At 45.3% G+C, this 20,173-nt stretch overlaps 1 protein-coding gene across 1 annotated transcript in view; it reads left to right on the forward strand.

The window, feature by feature from the left end:
* LOC114878902 (LIM/homeobox protein Lhx9) overlaps positions 1-20,173 on the forward strand; it is a 178,265-nt gene that overhangs the window by 44,287 nt on the left and 113,805 nt on the right. The window contains exon 4 of the mRNA XM_029193188.2: positions 17,972-18,045. The gene's annotated coding sequence lies outside the window, so the exon portion shown is untranslated. The remainder of the gene's footprint in view (positions 1-17,971; positions 18,046-20,173) is intronic.

Here is a 20,173-nt window from a genome sequence, read left to right on the forward strand (position 1 = left end):
GAAAATCATACAAAGTAAGGAATACGAAGTAGAAACATCAGAAGGAGTGCAACTGAACGTTGTCAGACGTTGCTTTAACATAAAATTCCTGCGAGTCCTCTCGAATCTTGGCGATTCGAGTACTGGAATGCCTGGGAGAATCGAGTGGCCATCGACGGTGTGGCTCATTTTCATAAATTATATTAATTCGCCACGCCGTGGGCAACCGGCTGATTGGGTGACATGTAACTACGATCATCGTCCTTTCTCCTTCCTTCTTGTCTCATCCCGAACGTTTCTCCCCGTCTTTCTCTGGTTGACTGCAAAATTCCTCGATGTTCGAACGAGAGGGGTCCAAGTTTTTTTTATGGGATCGTTAAAACGTTGAAATACGAGGTGTCAGTGGCGTATCGTGATTATTACAAGTGGCCTAATCGGCGTAGAGGCGTTAATTAAGTGCGACGCGGCTCGGCTCCGCTCGAGCAACGAGCGGATTCCTCGAGGAAATTTCGTTTTCGAGGCAGCTCGCGAACGTGTTACGAGCAGGCAGCCAATCGCGATTTCATTAAGCAACCCGTGCACGCCGGAATTTATCGGTTAATCGTTTTCGAATCGACTCGGTTTTCGGTAAATTGAAAATTGTTTTCGCGATAGGGCGCGTGTTCGAGCGACGGTGAACCGACGTTCGATCTAGGGAAAAAAGGGGGGCTGTCTGTTGCTAATTACTGGTACAACGCGATTTAGATTAAAACCGGTTATTTTCGCATGCCAATTTGAATCTTAGATATTTTCTACCGATTCTACTGGCTAAGTACAGTCTGTTTCACAAGAGAACGCTCGCTCGAGTAATTCATTCATTCGATAGCGCATCTTTCGTTTAAATTTCAAATTTCTGCCTGATCTTCTGTTTCTTCCAAGGTCCTTGTTAATAGAGATGTCTGTTAAAGTCTCATAATTACCATATGAAATTTCAAGAACATCGCTTATTTAAGTAAGATAAGAATTAATGTTTGCTCGTCGTGTCGCATCGCGAAGGGAACACGGACGTTTCGAATGTGTCGGAGTCATCAATCTTTGAATATTTTTTCGTCGTTCGTGTTCTCAAGCGCATCGACGTACTTACGCGATCCATGGGGACACGGTGACGTACATATACGTCGAACAATGCGGCACTAGTCGTTCGTCTTTCGCAGGGAGTCGAGTCTCCATCCCTCGTCTCTTTTTCGACGCGCTTCTGTGCCGGGCCGAAGGTGGCGGAGGGGTGGGAGGCAACGATTTTTATTTCACATCGCGAGAAACCAGTTTGTAAATAATGTAAATCCATAGAAAACGACCATCTGGAATCTCCACGGGCCCCCGCGCGAGTCTTTAAAAGTGGAATGGTCGGTGGTAGGAAGAGCGGGATCCACGGGGGGGAACAAGCCAGGAATAAAACGAAAAAGAAGACGAAGAAGACGTGGAACTCGCGATTGCTGCTTCGCAACTGTGGGAATTCTGCGTGTATGAAACGTTGAATCATTTCTGTAAAGAGACTGTTAAGTGTACCAATGAATAATCCACAAAACGGCACGTTTTATGCAATTTTCGAAACGCTTTCCTCCCTCAAAAATACACTAATTTTACCGGTTTTTATACCGTTCCAAAGACCGTTTGACGCGGTTTTGAAAAACGGGACATTTTCGGGGCTGAAAGTCGAAAATTTTGCGCGCTCTTGCCGTTTAAAGGCAAACCGTCCGAAAAACGATGCCACCCTTTGACCACCGTCGGATTTGTTGTTGGTCAGGCGAAAAGCTGCTGGTGGAAATTATAAATTCATTAAACCAACGTAAATCGGAGTGTAACAGATGCTCGTAAAAATGATCTCGAGCGGGATTAAATCCTTGGAATCGGTGGCGAGGGAAAAAGCACGGTACCGAAATACATAAATAAGCTTGACCCTCTTTTCCCGAGTATTTGCATATGCTAATGAGGCGAACGTTCAAGGAACAAAATAACAGGTCGAAAACGGACCGACTGCTCTCGACAGTTACGCATCTGTTTACTATTGCTATCTAGCCTCGCGGACCACTTGCTGCCGTTAATTGCGCCCCGTTGCATGAATAATATTGATAATTATACGTGTTCCGTTCCGTTCCGTTCGTTCGTCGGAACGTGGAAAATTGTACTTTGCCCGATGAGAATTTGATTCGTGTCGTGCAAACAAGATTTAAAGGTGGTAACATTTCAATTAGTAATTTTATTTTCAATTTACGAAATACAACAAGAGTATCGATGAGCTAGTACACTTCTGCGTGGCCATCGTGGATCGGTTGCAAAAAGGACCGGTTTTTGAAACGGTGTTGTCGCACTATGCTGCCATTGTAGCCGTTCCTCGTCCTCTTCATCTGCTCCGCCCGACACGACGATATCTTGGCCGTTGCTGCCTCTCTATTTGCTCTGCTTTCCGTTAACGGAGGTTAGCGTTTCTCCGGTAAGAGAGACGAGGAGGGCAGAGAATAAAGGGGCTGAGAAAGAGGTGACTGGTGGACGAAGGAAAGAGAGGGGCAGGGTAGAGAGTGGCTCTCGACACGATCGCGAGATTATAGCTACACCCACGCCAGGAGATAATAGATAGTAATTGCAGGGTTGTCCGGTCCGGCTTGGAATCGGCTCGACAGATCGATCGCTTCGAAGAGAAAAGAGGGAGATAATGATGCGGCCAGGAAGAAATCGTTCTCACATTATTTTCTCGCCGCGCAAGCATCACCATTATTATTATTATTATACATATGCATGTGTGTACGTGTCCACGGGCCTCTCGTTATGTGCGGATCAGGCTTCTCCGTGATGGTGGTTGATCGAAAATCGAAACGGAATTCGACGCTCGTTAGAGGCGCTGAATATGGATCTCCAGTTGAATCGATCTCTGCATCATTTTGAAGATTCTATTTCGTTCGTCGGGCCATTTTGGTTATTTTCTTGAAAGACTTCCGGGTTGTCCGCGCTCTGACACGTGAAACGGCGATATTAAACTATGCCGATGGTTATTTTATACCGAATAAATCTTGATGTTTAAATATCGTCGTGGGAAAGTAATATTAAGAGATAACCAGGGCAATACGAACCACTCCCATGGGCGAGTTATTTTCCGCGTGCTGGATACGTTGAGATAACAAGTAATTGCCCTCGCGAAGCAAATGTTAAATGGCCGTTCTCGGTGCAGGTGTAAGCTGATTATCACAGATTTGGTCTTATTACACCTGCCTGAAACGACAACAGGTTAGTCTCTCGATGCTCCTTTTCCTCGATAAGTTCCACCGGGATAAGTTATTCGAAAAAAACTGTTCATATCGCCGTATAAAGCAAATTAATGATTATTATAAAAGATTAGGAGTAAATTAACGCTTGGATAATTGTAAACGTTTTAACTGAAAGTTTACCTTCGTGTCTTCGATATCTAACAGAACGTGTTCATGTATAAAATACCATTGAGATTAATCCAGGTACAGATAGGAAAAGCTTTTAGATCTAACGGAACGGTATCCTGAAAGAAAATCTATGGAAATTCAAGCGGCGAAACGGGGTTATCTATTGGTGAAATTCATTTATTACCTGAAACGGTACAGCCACGATTATTTCGTATCGCGGTTCGTAAACACGAGATTCCACGTCGTCGCGATGGCAAATTATTATTTATCGAGCGACTCTAAGGCTCAGTGCCTAATCGACTAACGGAACGAATGCGGGACGGCCAATAAATTTTGGTTTTGCCGGCATCTCGTTCGCCAAAGCGATTGTAAATCGCCCACGCTGCACGTTCCTCGTTCCATCGATCTGCACGATTAAAGATACTGCGCTCAGATACGGTTAAGACATTTTTACTCTTATCTATGCGAGCTATATTGTGTTGCATTCTGACTTTTCCTATCGAATGAATATCGGACACTTATTTCCTTTCATTCTTTATCATACATTATTCATGCGTTATCGCTATCTATTGAAAATATGTTAATAACGTTAATGGAAATTGCTAATTCGTTGATTCGGAATTTAGAATCCAGAGCAAACGCGATGTTTGCTCTTGGATTTCGCGACGCGTATATGGCACAAATACGTATCCCGGGTCTAATAAGGCCAATTAGGCTAATAATAGCCGATCATTGATGCAAATACCACCGTACGAATATAAAATTTATCCGTGCTGTATTCGTGGACCGTCCAACGTTAATCGTTCTTCGTTATTAATATCGAATATAATTAACCTTGCATCAGTTGGGTATTTTCAACTAAAATTTTGCAGTCTACCGAAGGCGTGTTTTGAAACGGTTCGAACAAAGTAAATATTAGAGGTAGGAATAATTGAAAGCGACTGTAATTGGATAAGTGGCTAAGAAGGTCGAGTCGAAATGAAATTGACGAGACAGTGCGTAAATTCAGCGAATATCGCGATGTTGTGAATCCGGTACACTTACCGGGTTTGCGTACCCCTAGCTCTCATCCCGATGATACAATAAGGTACTGTCGGAGCCTGTCAGCCGCACACTCATCGACTAAGCAGAAGTGTATTAAGGCTGTCAAACGCATTCTCATCGACCGAGTAAAAGAATACTCGAAAATATTTCAAGTGTTTTCCAATCGAACCGGTGGCCGTCGCTCTTAAAACGTATCCTCCTCGTTTCTCGTTAACGGATTACGATCGATCGCGGTCTACAGTCTACCGAACCGTATTTCAAGTAGGAATTCCGTATCCCGAGTTTGTTGCTAGGAATTCAACGAGACAGCGGAAAATGACACCGACTTCTTTCCTAATTGAATTTCTTGCCTTTGAACGCGGGCAATTTTTCTAAAATCAATCATTCCTCGCGTTTAACTTTGGCTTTAGCTTGGAAAAACAGAAGTATGATTGATTGGTCGAAGATTACGTTGCTGGAATTCCGACGAAAAGTCCGAACAGCAATTTACATGGTAACAATGAAATGTATTTTGGCAACAGTTTTGTTGTTGAGCGTGCAACAGAATTCAAAGATTGAAATCGATTTGTCAGCTTTGGACGCGACCTATTTGCTCGTGCAAATAGAACATCAAGAATATTCTTGGACCTTTGCTTTTTCCAATTTTCAACTTGAATTATATATAAAATAACTTAAGTTTTTCACAAATGTTTACCGCCGTCCATGGTTCGGTAAAACCTTTGACTCGCGGAAAATATTAAAATACTCGTTCTGTAAAATCTACAGGTCGTTTAAAGAGGAAGATGTAATTATGAAAAAAGAAAATGTTCTAAATACCCTTTCGTTTTTCATAGAGAAATAACATTTAGCCTCTCAATTACTCGGTCGACGAGCGAGCCCTGCAGCGACTCTTCTCGCCCCTTTCCACTCCTAGTCCCCGTTGTTTTAACAACAATTTGAACTCATAACGTTACAATGTAGCCGTTCTCGTCGTTTCCGACGGCAGCGGGCTGTCTGTGTGCGGAGGCTTTGCCATAATTACTCGAACGGTAATACAGAACGGCCCTTGAGTGGCAGCTCATATTACTCGCCTAACCCGCGTGAAAACTAACCCCTTGGGGAATGAGGTGGAATGGGAATTACCATGGTTCGTGGGGGGAAGGAGAAGAGCCGCTGGCAGGGGTCCGGCATGAAAGTACGAGGAGAAAAAAAAGAAAACGAACCCGATGCTTGGCCTTTTCAACCGACTTCTTGTTGCCAACATTCCGTTCTGTTAACTCGAAAGTGTCAAAACGAACAAACAAATCGGTAATTTAACTTAAAAGAGAAATATCAAAGAAACCTTTAACGATATCGTAGAAATTCCGAGAAATCTTCAGGAACCCTTATCCTATTCCCCCTAAGGTTCTTAAACTTCAAACTTCTCCCCTGCGCCTAAGCAAACACTTTGTACGCATTATCAGCACGCGTTCCCACAAAATTTATTTCACCTGGAACTAATTCGAAGCGTTGTCGCGGCGTTAATTACGCCCGCAAATAATGCAGCGTGACAGTACGCCGGACAGGCGACAGCAAACACTAGGACATACGGGAAGGAATGAGTTCTGGGAAAAAGGGGGAACCGACAATCAGCCAGTTAAATCATACTTGCATAAGAAGCCGTTGTCAACCGTAATGGTTTGGACAAAGGGTTTTGTTCATTCCGAGTTCACCTTCCTGTAACAGTCCTCTCAGAAAAGTTCCTCGATTTTCATAGGAAATTCAATAAAACGAATCGACGGGATCGTACATGGAGGAACGCTGGAAACTTCGATCAGGCTGTTCCGTTGTTGCGATGTAGACGGCACTCGTTACACGCGAGAAATGCTAAATATGGAACGTAATCGTTTCCTGCATGAATATGTTGATTTTCTGTATCTGCCCGTAGATAAGGCCGCGTTACAATCGTTATCTCCTTCATTCCAAAGTTCCCATGAGTCAGAGCGAAAACGGCAGAGGTAACTCTGCGGAACCGAGACGCGATCGTACATCTTCAGGCGACGCTAGGATGATTTAAGTAGAAACTATGCTTGTCGCGATTCAACGACCCTCTGCCTTTATCTATTCCAATGATTTTATTAATTTAACTTGAGCTCACAGAAGAGGGCGGGAAAAGGTCGAGACGCATTTTGGGAAGGGCGATGGTGGTCGGTGACGCGTGCGATCTCGAGGATTTTGCGAGGTCCCGCATCCAGTTGGCGCAATAAATCGCGAGGCGAGCGGTGGAGATTACGCGGCAAACGTAATTCTTGTTTGTAGCAGATAAGATAGGGAGGTCGATGCGAAAGGGGGGAGAGAGCGGGTGGAAGGCAAGGGCGAAGGTGGCAGGAGCGGAGTGTACACCTCTATCGTCGCTGCTTATCTCAGGAAGTTGTCGAGCAGAACGTTAGGGCAGCCCGTTTAAGACCGTGGGCCTGTTCAACGTGCAAACTTCTTCTTGGAAAGGTGAAAAGTGGCGGTCAAAAATTCTCTCGTTGCCGCGTAGACGAGAGCGTGAAACGAGGCGATAACGTTCGCGGAAGAATCGTGAGCCTGTGAAAACGGTGCTGTTCGTCTTCGCCGTGGCCGGTACGGTGACCGATGTTACGTGACTCAACAGGTTCCCATTGTCGAGAGCAATGCGGTTGTCGGTTGCTAGCTGCTCTCCGATCCTCTCCGCTAGCGATCATCGTTACCGCTTGATTAATCGGACATCGTTTCGCGCTAACTTGCACTCTTGTCTGTCGTGACAAGTTTAGAGTGCTGATGCTGGTAACTTGTTGGTCTTTAGCCTCGAAGAACGTTCAAACAAAGATTCAACTTAGCTGATATAAGATTCATTTAATTCAATGAAATTTTATTAATGCCCGATCGACACCATTGATTTAGTATACTAACAGGAGGGCTTGAACGTTTTCCTTCCCTGCTCAAGTTTTTCGAGTTCCTTGTAGATTCGGTTGAGAAACATTTTCTCCTATTATAAAAGCAATTACTCGAATCCTCTTATAAGATGAACGCAACGATCCCTCTGTAATTACACGAGTCATATTCGCAAAGAAGAAGAATTGTTAGTTGGTCGATCTTGTGCATTTGGGGAAACGAATCCACGGAAACGAGGCTGGCAAAAGACAAAGCAACCACAAACAGAACAGAAAAGCGGATAAAGAGAGAGAGAGAGAGAGAGAACGGCGAGAGAAGTTAAAGGGTCTGATCGTGAAGGGAAAAAGCAGCAGAAGAAGGAGAAGAACGAAACGAAGAATAAGCAGAAAGAATCAGCGATGGAGGAGACGGTTGGTGAGGTAGGACGAGAAGAATAAGAAGAAGAAAAATAAGAAGAAGAAGAAGAAGAAGAAGAAGGAGAGGCTGAGGTTGCGGTGGTTCTCTCTGTCAAGGTGGGGGAGTAAGTTGTTGGAAGAAGGGTTTGAGGCGAGTCACCGAGCCTAACCGTGCACCACTCGAACTCGAACTCAAACAACTTTAAGCCGTGTGTACTCGCGCAAACAAAACAGCGCACTAATTGCTTACGTCACTCGGCGAGTCAATGGACTCCTTGACTGAGCACTCTGACTCATACAACGAGTCTGCTGGTTAGAAAGAGAGAGGTAGAGAAAGGTGGTGCACCGTCGAGCCACCTCGGGTTTCAATTAAATCACGTCCACGCACTGTTTACCTCGTATAAACGCACCACAAACTTCCTTTATACGTAGAACGCCGCGACGACCAGCGTCGTCGTTAATGACGATGACAAGACGAAGACGAAAGCGAAGACGCTGCGAAAAAATGAAAAGTTACTGGGTCCCGCGGGTAGTCGTTATCTACCCTTGAATCGTCGCTTTTTCCATTCTGTCCCGTTCATCAACACCAGCACGGTTTAAATATAATTAGAGCCGGTTAAGACGATAATACGATCGCTTCGATCCGATCGCGGATCCTCTTGTTTTCCTATTCTCCTCGAGATCCAATCGTATCCGACGAAAATCCCCGTTTAGCGACTTGGACACAATCTACTTGTCCTCCCTACGCGTCACGATCGGATTGAAAATTACAGACAGCTTGTTCTGATTCTGAAGCCGATGATAATGATGCTGACGAGGTCCGGATACGTGTACCGACTCTATTTAATGGTCCCTGTCATCGATCTTATTTTCTTGCGACACCGGTAATCACAGTCTACTCGTGGCACGACAGATATTAATACCAGCGACTGTTATAACAACAAGGTGTGGCGTGTCACGCAGTGGACAGTGTAACGTTTTTTGCAAAAACCCGATAACTTGGTTGCTGAAGTGATACATTCAGCTTACATTAATGATGCCAGATAGAAAAATCGAATTGCATAAAAAAAGAAGAATAAATTGTCCGCCATCGGAGTTGAATCTATCTCGCGTACGAAAGCTAGCAATCTTCCTCGACGCCAGAGGTCATCGCCGATCGATTCGAATATTCCTCGAAGATGTTCTCGCTAGCTGGATCATCTGAAAATGACCGGGTGTTAAATGGAACAGCTAGAAATAGAGGGTACATCTGTCTAAGAAGCTGTGGCTCGGGCTACGAGGCCAAGTGTCGAGGGGTGTATTCGAGCATGCAGCACATATCCCCCGCGGTATGCAAGCCTAGGAAGGGGCTATACAAGCTATCTTAGATCGAACGGAGTCCAATTACCGACGTTATTAATTAATCCCCTACCCTGGCTAGCCGGTCCATCGTCTCTCGCTTCCATTCTGAACCCCATCGTCGTCCGTCTGTCCGCCAGAGATACCTGCTACGGATATCCCTTCCAGTCCACTCTTGATACTCCATTACTCTGTGCTCGGCCTTCGAAAGCTCGAAGGTCCTTTAAACACGTGCTTCGTAACCCGTGATCCTTCTACCTTTATCTCATCGATGAATTTTCACCGATTTACTGTTACGAAGACGAGCCCGGGCGTGATTACCCATTGGTATCCATTGGTAATATCTGGACAAGGTACTGGTACCAATTGGCAAAGTGATGGCTTAGATACTTGATTCAATTGGATTAGGATTAGATTGAATATTTCTATTATTCTGCTTTAATCAATACCTATGCTTTGGTATTTTGATTCTCAACATTTTCAGAGTACTATTCTACGGTACTTGTTAATCTAACAATTATTCTCGATTATCATAGATAACCCTGATAAGGGTCCATGAAAGACGATCCTAATTCGTGAATAAAAAGCGAAACAGGACTGTGCATCTAATTCAAGTGTAACGATCGTGGTTGAAAGAGGTTGGAGGATGCCAGGTCGGTATACTGAAGCCAGGGTCACGGCGATATACACGCCCCTTCTCGGGCCAGATATACCCAATTCCTGGTCGATGTAATTGAAACGTAACCCCATTGTTAAGGCGTAATTGACTGACACCGTGCAGCCTCTCGGCTTGCCTTAGCTCTGCTGACTCGATCGGATCGAGCTCAGGGCAAAAACACCAATCAGGATGCCGCTAGCAAAAAACCAGCCTGGTAAAGCGACTAGGCTCCTCTCTAACTTCCCTCAACGTTTCTCTCTCATTCCTTCGCCATCGCTCCTTGCTCGAGCCTCTGTTTATTCCTTCGACACTTGGCCACTGTTATTCCGTCCAGAGATGAAGAGTTGGCTAGTGGAAAGAATGCGGATCTGGTTAATTTCTCGTTTCATGTGGATGAGAATGTGGATAGTCACCCTGGCCGAGATGAAACCGTTCTACTTCCTTCTTTCGTACTCCAGAGACCCTGGATCCTTCGATCGAACCGCGGAAACGACGAAACTCGATTTGTCAACCGATACCCGGTTGCGACCTATCGTTCTCGAGGAACTTTGAAAAAACACCTCGTTATCGGGATCTCTCGTCATAAGAGGAGAAAAATAAGTCGCTTCGCAGTTAGAGGGACAGGGTGGACAGGTTCGAGCGCGAAACGTTGGCCGATGTTAAGCGACGATAAGCGAGAAGATCGCAAGAAAGTGTCGTCTTTACCGCGGCGCGGCGGGACGAAGCTTTTGGTCGACGATTATTACCACCGTGTAGCCGGCTCGATCGAGATCGTGGCAAAAAGTTAATCAAGATCTCCAGCCTTAACATCCAGCCTGCCAGAGATTCACGATGTTAACAATTCCCTAGTGTTTGCGGCCAACTGGACTCTGCTTCGAATTCTTTGCGAGGGTCGAAGCTGTTTTTCAACACTTCCACCGAACGTCCTCGGGTCTTTTTCGATCCACAGTATATTAGAAGACACGGTTATTCTGAATTTCTCAGCAGAAAACAATTTCGAATGACAAAAAATTAATAGGCGAGTAGGAATTTTTCAATTTCATCGTTGATTGTTGCTCCGGGGTTTCTGGCAAACGCCTGGTAGAATATCAAAACGACTTTCTTATTATGCCCGAGTGTTGAATTCATCTCTGAAGTGGTAATCACACGTTACGATACATCTTGTATCTCAACCAATCATCACTTTATGACCTGTTGTAACCTCGATTGACCTTGACTTCAACTCGTTGAACCTCTAGCAACCCATCTTCATCGAACACGGAGTATGGGAAATAAGAATTCCAATAGAAAGGAGATGAAATTATCATTTATTAGGTACATGCATAGAAGATTTAAAACACCTGTCTATCACTGACTACAATTAAATCTTACCGTCTAGAGTCATTAACATAAACGACGTTATCAATCTTAGGTATTTTATTCGATCTGTATAGGGGTCAGGGTTACAATCCTTGCTATTGAATTTCGAATCTGGAGCATAAAACAATTGAGCCGCGTATGCTGTAACGATTCGTGGCACTGCGTGTACACAGTAATCGTGCCGTTAAGCGACACGCGTTAGATCAATTTCATACGGTTCTCGGTTTTTGTTCGATCGTTTCACGGAAAGATTCAGGGTCTTTCGATCGAAAGCGTGAACGATCGGGAACGTCTCTTAATTGTAACTTGTCGGTGGCATGCACAAAAGCCGAATCTCGGCGGGGCTCGCGTAACAATACCGTGTAACGAGTCCGATCGATAAAAAAAAAACGAGGCAACCGAAAGGGAAAAGATCGTGGACCGGCTTTTTCCGTGAAGTTCGATCAATCGAAAAAAATGGCGTAGCATGACGTGCCCGTTGCGTGGGCCCGCAGAGATAAGGCTCTCTCGAGGCTTGTAGGTGCAACCCGTAAGATCCTGAAGTCGTCGAACCGGCAACGCCGGGGAGACCCTGTGGTCCCGCGGTCTCTCCTCAGGTAAGGAGAAAAAGGGAGAAAAAAGGGCGAGGGGGAGAGGAGCCCCCTAGAATGTCCTTTGTCGCGGTCTCCTCCTCTTCCTCTGCCCTCGTCCACCCTCTCCGCCCTCTCCACGACGACCAGTCGAGTCCTAAGGCCCTGTTCGAGCCCTTCACGTGCGTGGAATGCGTGCTTCTCTGCCCAGAACAGACCCTATTGCCCAGCCATTTTTGTATTTTTCGCTCTTACCACGCGTCCGACCAAACGCACACTGTCATTTCGTCTTTTTTCTTACACTCGGGATGAGAATGGAAAATCGGTTTCACTCTGCGTCATTGATTTCTGATGACAAACGGCGGTTGGATTTAGGTTTTGATGGATCGTAGGAAGCGATTGGGTTGCTTCGAGTTGATTTATCGTTTTGAATAGAGACTAGGTGGCGACGAATTGCTAAAGAATGTATTATATTTCGTTTCACGGTGACGTAGACTCGGGGGATTTTTGAAATCGTACTTAACATAGGAATTGTTATTAGGAAATATGGTACTTGCAAACGGATTTGCTCGAAATGCCGGTTCATTTTTCAGGAAAAATTCGCGTACGTTTCTCCGGAGATTCGTTCGTTTTAGTGGTCGTAGTAGGAAATGCACGAATGTTGATCGCGTGTCCGGTGCATCGTAAGCCCCGTGAAGAAGGATTATCGAGAAGAAAAGGAAACGGCTAGGACGGGGCAAGGGGCAGGATTTAGCCGGCATATACGAAAAGCATCGTCCGAACTGTCGAATCGAATATCTGGGTAATGGCTTTCTGGGTCTCCCGCTGCCAGGAACACGGTTCCATCTACGGTGAGCTTAAATTAAGGGTGGACCCCTCATTTTCTTAAAATATTAAATCATCGTGCTGGTGTCGCAGCGGGGCTGCCACGGGGCCGAAGATCCGGAGAATGAGGCCCCAGCCGAGGAGGAATTAAAATTCATTGGTCTCAGAAACCCATGTCACCGGTCGAGTGCCATCGTAAATACCTGAGTCTCTTCTCGGTTGAGCGAGGTCACCGTAAAAATTATGCTTCCACGGTTTGCCAAGGCCAAGGGCCGATGATCTTCCCCGTCATCTTGCAAATCGTACTTGAATTCCGCGTTTACCATCGTTCTTTTGATAGAGAAGCCAAATCAAATATACTCGGTTATGTCTATTTTCATAACATCCCTTTATTTTTAATACATCCTGACATTACATATTACTTAACAGTTCGCAGAATCTCAGAATATTTCCATACGAGCAATCTGTTCCGCCTCCTCTGAACCGATGCTCATTAACGCCGTACAATAAATCGAGATTAAGCGTATAATTGTAGGCTGGTTGGACGCGAAACGGCGTGGCGTGGCGCGGCACGAAGCGTGCAGGTGCGAACTACGATTTCCTGTTGATCTTGTATCAAAGGACTGTCGAGGCTGTTCTTGTTGTTGGCGTCGAAGAAGTTTGCTCGACTGCATCGTCAACGGTGCTGGCCTCCTTTAAATCGTACGGTAGATTCGTTAGAAGTGTTCGGGGCGCATTAGTCGCCCCTTTAGCCGTGTCTCGAGCGGCCACGCAGACCGATACCATCTTCGAAACGGAGCTGAACAAGGAGGAAGAAGGAGGAGCGCGCGACTCGACTGGTTAGCATTCGCCGCGCGCGAGATTTTCATCTGTTTTCTTGGAAATTCTGGCGAATAATCGCGGCAGGCGGAGGCGAGTCATTGAAAAGCCTTTAGGAGGATGGAACGATCCAACGCGTATCGCGTTGAAACGAACACCGGCCAACTCTTTGGATCTCCTTAGTCGGTGAAGTTGTCGGCCAGGGTATCGCGAAACACGCTACTGGTCGAGCTTGAAAATGGACCGTTGAATCGCGAAATACGCTTCAATATATGATATGTACCAATACTTTTCCAATCCATTGTATAGTAGTTTATTTTCATTTGAGTAATCTCGAGAAGTGCAACGAGAAATCCACTTGTCAGATCGTGGAGCCCGATTCGACGGATTAACCGTGGAACAAGTAGGAAAGAAGAGAGAGAAAAAAAAAAGAAAGAAGAAGCATGATAATGCAGCGTAAGAGGTGGTAACGGGCAGGAAACTCGTGTCCTCGAGAAAATAATCTCGGGGAGATTAGGCGAGTCGTTTAGTGGAACAGCGTGGTCCATTCAGATGCAAATGTCTGTCAACAGGTACCCGGGGCTCTGTGTTCCATGCTTACGCGAGATACGCTCTTTTGAGAGCCCCGGGTCATCCACTCTCTTTCTCTTTCACGTGTTGGAAATTTTAAAAACGATTAACCCCTACGACACTGAGAGGCCTTTACCTCCGGGGTGAATACTGATTCCGTTCAGTTGAAAACGCGACGACGCTGTTTAATATTATTCGCTCGTGCACGCCAAGGGGATAGTGTGTTTCATAGAAATCGTCATAGAACCCTTCACCTTGCTGACCTACTCCTACCTACCTTCCTCTGATCCTACGGGACGAATCGTCGCACTCTTTGACTACGACATTCGACGAAACTGAAACACGCCTAACTGGAACCTCCAGTTTCCTCTCAACTGCGATTTGCCGGCAATCTAATCCGAATTTAATCCACCGTCGATCCGCATCACGCGGCACGTGTCTCGAATTCTGTCTGCAGCCAATTCGAGCCAAGTTTCTAGAGCTCAACTCATTTTCCAGACAGGATACAAGTTATATTCGATCCTGCTTCATGCTTTCACTACACTGTTGACTGTTAATTAGCGACAGATACGAAACAACGTACATTGTTGTTTCATACGTTCCCATGAATCTTTGAATAGCAGGATATACTTACTAGGTTAACTGATTTTGTTAACTACTCGATAGCCCCATGAACATATAACTGGTTACGACCCAGTTTCTATTTATCTACGTCAAAAATTGATGAGTTTACGGCCATCCGTGGCTTATCGCGGCGAGGAGAGCGAGGAGGTCACTTTGATCCCGCAAGCAAATCCGGAACACGACCCTCGAGGTACTCGGCTGTCCAAAAGAAGCTAGATAAACCTAATTTAATTAATAGGGTCCACGTAGACGGGCATTATGCGCGCACATCGGGATTAATGACCGGATAAGATTGTTAATTTCACGTCGGTCGTTCATCATGTCAATGCAAAGATAGGACATTGTCTCAGTGTCCGTGTGCCATGGCACGTTACAACTTCGAGTGCGTCAGTGTTCGGAGGCGTGTGCATATGTAAACAGGCTCCACGGACATAAGCGTTGGTTATGACATTTCTTTTCTGCTAGACAGCTCATTGCTTACCTGGTACCGCACGATTACCTACAGAGTGATAAATTATTCGTATTCTTTTATGAAAATTTTAGAATTATTTCAAGTTAGATACAGATACAGAGATTTCAACGTTAAAAAAAAAGCACGATACGATTAAAATCCCGTAAAGCCATCGATATTTTTGTTCTGGTTTACGAAAATTAAGTTTCACGCATGCTATTATCAGCTGAATGAAACTAAAACTCGGTTGACACACCGTTCAGAGTAATTTATTGAACAATTTCATCCGTGATATCGTTATACCTTTCGCGCAACACGTGTCGTTGCCCACGGTGTCATTAACAGCTTTTTAATTGCGACGAACGTGCGGCTGACCACGGACGAAAGTTTTGCACGCGGAAAATCGCTTTTTAAAGAATTTAACAGATACCATTTTTCGTGAACGATTTCTACGGTATTTATTCTGAGGACGACTACCAAAAAATCACGATTCATCAGCACTGAAAGCAACATTGACCAAAGCTTTTTGAACGACGCGACGTAATAAAAGCGTATCGGCGTAGAAAGGATCATCCGAGCAACAATAAGATAATGGGAAATTCTTTAACGTCCTGTCTTATTATGTTTCACATCTCGGCTGGTCTGCGTTCCTCGAACGGCTCCAGTTAATGGAAAAGAGTGAATCAGACGAGCAGAGAGAGTTCTAGAGAGAGATGGCGACGAAGGGTTGGAGGCAGGGAACAATTAAAACACATTTATACGTCGGCCAATTCGTGATCACCATTCTTGTCGGCTCTGGGCCCTGAATAGGTCCCTGGATGACGTATTAACTCATATTTGTCTCCTGACAATACCCGGCTAAACTCTCTGCCCAGGTGTCCGACGTTTTACACTCTTCCATCTCTCTGGAGGACGTACGGACGACGAGCGTGCATGCTCGGAATTATAATGGGATAGAGTGTAACAGGACGAGAGACCAAGGGCCACGGAACAAGCCCGGGAAGTCCCAGAGGTAACAGGATTTCGTGAAAGGAAAAATTTCGTTCGACCGAGTCCAGAGGGATCTCTCTTGGCGTCGTAAATAGCTCGTTTACGCGATTATAATATAATAATCGACCAAAAAATTAACGAATTTTAATTCGAAAAAGAGGAAAACAGGGAGAACGGACACGATCGACAAGGGGCGAAGAAGCAAGCGTCGTCGGCCCTGTCGGTATAGTTCCACATTTCACGTTCACGACGGGTGGCCCGTTTCTCGAGTATCGCTGTCTTCCACCGACTGATATTAGAGGCACGACAGTTCCGTTGTGTGTTTTTGTGATTGATCACGTGATCACGTCATTCGATATAATAAGATTCGCTTTAATCTACTGAGAGATGGAGCGACGCCAACTTGCTCGCAGATTACTGCACATCAAGATAAAAACTGTTTAACATCATCCCTGATACTTCCTCGCCTATCGTTTCTTGGATGCAACAATATAACGTTGCCTCCCAAGAAGTTACGACCCTTGTAACAAAAATTTCTAAGTCCTTCTGACGAAACAAGAGTTGGGAATCTTAAGTCCCGTGCGTCGCCGACCTTCCGGACGGATTCTTGGTATCTTTAGGGAAGCGCAATTCGAGAAATTGAGAAAGGACAAAATTTCCAAGTCCCCACTTTATCATTCGACGAAAATTCCAAGGCTGCAAATTGCGCAGTATGTCTGAACCAAATATATCGAGACAGACGTGGTATCGCGTGATTAAGATTTATTAAAATCGCAAACAGTCCGTCGAGTGTTCATCAAACGAGAAACCGTGGATAAAAGGAAGAAAAAGGATTACAGCGTAGAAGGAAATTCATAGAGCGAACCGTATTTTTTCCAATGTCCAGGTAGCTGTCCAACGCTTAATTACCCGCGTATCCTCGCGACGGAAGCGTTACATCGTGAAATGTTTCGAAGCCGGCGCTGATTACGTCGGACCGCGTTTACACGGCGAGAAAACTTCGGAATTATTCTCGATTATTCAAATTCGCAACCCTTGCCGGGCCTGTCCCGATTCAAATTTATGCAAAAATCCGACAACGCGAACTACCACCATCCTTCTTATTAATATGGATCAATTTGACGTACTGTCCCCCCTATTTCTCCACCCATTACTCGCCTTTCCCAGCGAGACACTTTGCTCTTTTATTCTTCTCGTTCGCCAGCCGAAATTGGACCACCTGACCAACGAGATCCTTGTACCGGATCGTTCCGATAGCGTTTCGCTCGCGGCGACAGGGAAAACGTTCACGAAATCGCGAATAACCAGGCTGACCATCGTGGATGTCTGTTGGGAGAATTCTCTGGATCGAGAAACGGAAGGGAAAAACGAAAGGAGAAAGTTGCTTTGGTTGTAGTTCGACGAAGTTATCCTTTTTTCCTTCGTGTTAATTCTTTGCGTTGGAATTTAATTAGCGGCCGGCTGAAGCGTGCTTATTCAACTCCGCTATTTAAATCTCTCCATCTCCGGCGTATCGCGCGGAAAGACGTTTAAATTTGATTTCCTCGGGAACCATTTAAACTATGGCGTAATGAAAGCGGGTATACCTTGTTGGACTCCGTTCCCGTGTAACCATTCTATTTACACGGATCATTATTTTATACTGTTATTCCAAGGTGTGTTCGATTTTTAATGAGGAGATTCTGTTCAACTCGATTCAACCGAGTTCCTTAAACGTATAAATGTATAAATGTTTGATTTAACATGGATAGCACTTCGCTATTAGCCCTTAATTGTGCCATCGTCTGTGGAGCTCTTTAAATATCCTTAAAAGGATCCGGGCAAAGGCTCCGTATCGAGAGCGAAGGAAATTTAAATTTGATCGCGATGCGGCTTGTTACGTACCCGTTATTCTGCAATTTCACTTTTCGGAAGTTCACTTCCGAACTTGTTGGTTCCCGAGGAAACTTCTACCTCGATCATGACAGAGAACTTTATCCAGTACTCGCGTGCTCTTTGTTTTTCTGAATCTCTCGATGAAAATCTGTTACTACTTTTTCATCGTGTCTCTCGATTTTATGTTTCAGAAATGTTGACGGAGAAGATTTGGAACTGAGCTTCGTTCTTCGCTCGTGAAAACCGAGTCGTTGGAAAGTCGATGGTGAGTCACGTTTTTTCATTTCAAACCATAGAGATCGTACCTTACTTAGCGTATAAAGATCGGCGAACTGGAAGAATCCGAATTTTCATTCGTATTTGAAACACCCTGTACTAGCCGTTTTGTAAGCACAGGGTCAAGAACGTCCTCTGAAAGAGCAAGGTTCATCGAGTCCTCCCGGGCTACTTAAAATTCTCCGTTAAATCGATCTTGACAAAAAGAAGGCGAAGAACGGGCAGAAAAAGAAAGAACGGAGACATTCTGAATACATTCGTCCGGCATTCGAGGAAAGTCGTGGACGCGAACGACCGCTAAAGGAACAATCGTTCGTCTTGGAGACGTTCGTCGAACGGAATCGGGAAACAGCGCGATCGGGAAAGAAAATATTTGGCGACCGCGTCACGCGTCCTTAGAGATTGCACGCGACGACGAGTCAAGGCGGCGGAATATCGCGGAATCGTCGAATTTCGTATTCCCCGATGGTAGGCTAGTCAGCTTCTGACAATACCGTCCAAGTGACGTCGACGTATGTACGTTGCATGTACATCTAAGTGTGCCCCACCGAATGTCCGCCTGACCCTTTTCTAGCAATGTCTTTGAACGCAGCAAACACGTATTTTGCTTATACGAAAACTTCATAATGCAGAGAGTCGAATTGGATATTGTTTTTCTCGGTGAAAATTTCTCCCTTTTCGTCGCAGTTCGGGGATCAGGAGAAAGAAGGATAGACGTAAAAAAAAAAAATAAAAGAAAAAAACGAGCGTTGCTTGAATGAATTCGCGCATGAAAAATTCGCGTGGGAGACAATGCGAGTTGATTTGGAAAGGCGTATCGATGGGCCACCGGTTGGGTCAGCGGAACGCGATGTATCTGCGAATGAACAAGAGAAAAGGAGCAAGAGAGAGAGAGAGAGAGAAAAAGAGCAAACGGTCGCGAGGCATTTTGTTTCCGATCGTTGCACGAATGAGCCGGCAAATTGGAGCCGAATTTAGCCGGGTTTTGCGAGCCGTTTAAACCTTTCGCTATGCCGCGGCGCGCTCGTAGAGTTTGCTGCACGCAAATGAAGAATTGTCAGCCAAATACGGTTCGAGAGTGGTAAGGGGCGGTGGTAGAGGGATGAATGGGGCGTAATGCCGGGTCTACCCTGATTGTTGCCCTCTTCTCCCTTCCTCGACCTCTCGAATCCATCGGAATTTCCACTACGAATTTCCGTCGCTGCCTGCGACGTCACTTCCGTCCCAGGGACAAGCGGAATCGTCTGGTTACGAGTCGACGCGCTGTTTCAACCACGATTTTCAACGCGAACTCGCCTCTTCTAATCTTGAGACGATGCTTCGTCCACGCCTTGCGACAACATCGAAACAGTTAGCTGAAAACCGAAGACCTCTATATTAGCATACTATGATAATCTGATGAAAAAAAAAGAAACGAACGTTACTCTTGATCGATGTGGAAATTCAGTTTCTTTCGGATTAACGAAGCGTCTCGTCGATTTGGCTGACCGGTCATGCTATTTATTCGATTACTCGATAGAGCATAGGGGATCGGTAGGCAGAGGCCAATGAAATTCCCATACAATATCACCCCATGTCTTTCACAGTCCGGTGAACTTTGACAATCGGTCGCGCTCGCTGTTGAAAAGGGAACGCGGTCAATTTGAGGCAAACGATCGCTGACAGGCCGAGCTCTGACCGCGGTGAATTCCGTCTAAAAACCTCGAAAACGTCGAATAATGCTCTTAAAGGCCGTGACTACCTTTCTTCGTCGAGGAGGTTGCGTGGCCAGGTGTGCCCGTTCTCTGGGAAAAGCACGAACGTACGGTTCCGTGAAAATCGTACGCGACGTGAGATCGTCTATGCATGAAAGCTTGCCTTCGTTTCTTTCTTAATAGATTCTCTCTTAAGATAAATTAATATTTAACCCTTGAACGTAATTAATCCTGTGTGCAATTGGGAAAGATTTCATAAACAAGAAAGCCCGATGGCAGGGGCCATTTTCGATCAGAAACAGTGTTCAACTGTTGCCACGTGCAAACGAATCGAAATTAGCCGTCGTTGGGGAGCGTTAACGATCGTAAAACGCGAAAGTAGCGTGAAACACGAAAGTACCAGTTGGTTCGTCGATGGTGGAG

Source organism: Osmia bicornis, chromosome 2 (genome assembly GCF_907164935.1).
Source record: "Osmia bicornis bicornis chromosome 2, iOsmBic2.1, whole genome shotgun sequence".
NCBI classification, from domain to species: Eukaryota; Metazoa; Arthropoda; class Insecta; order Hymenoptera; family Megachilidae; genus Osmia; species Osmia bicornis.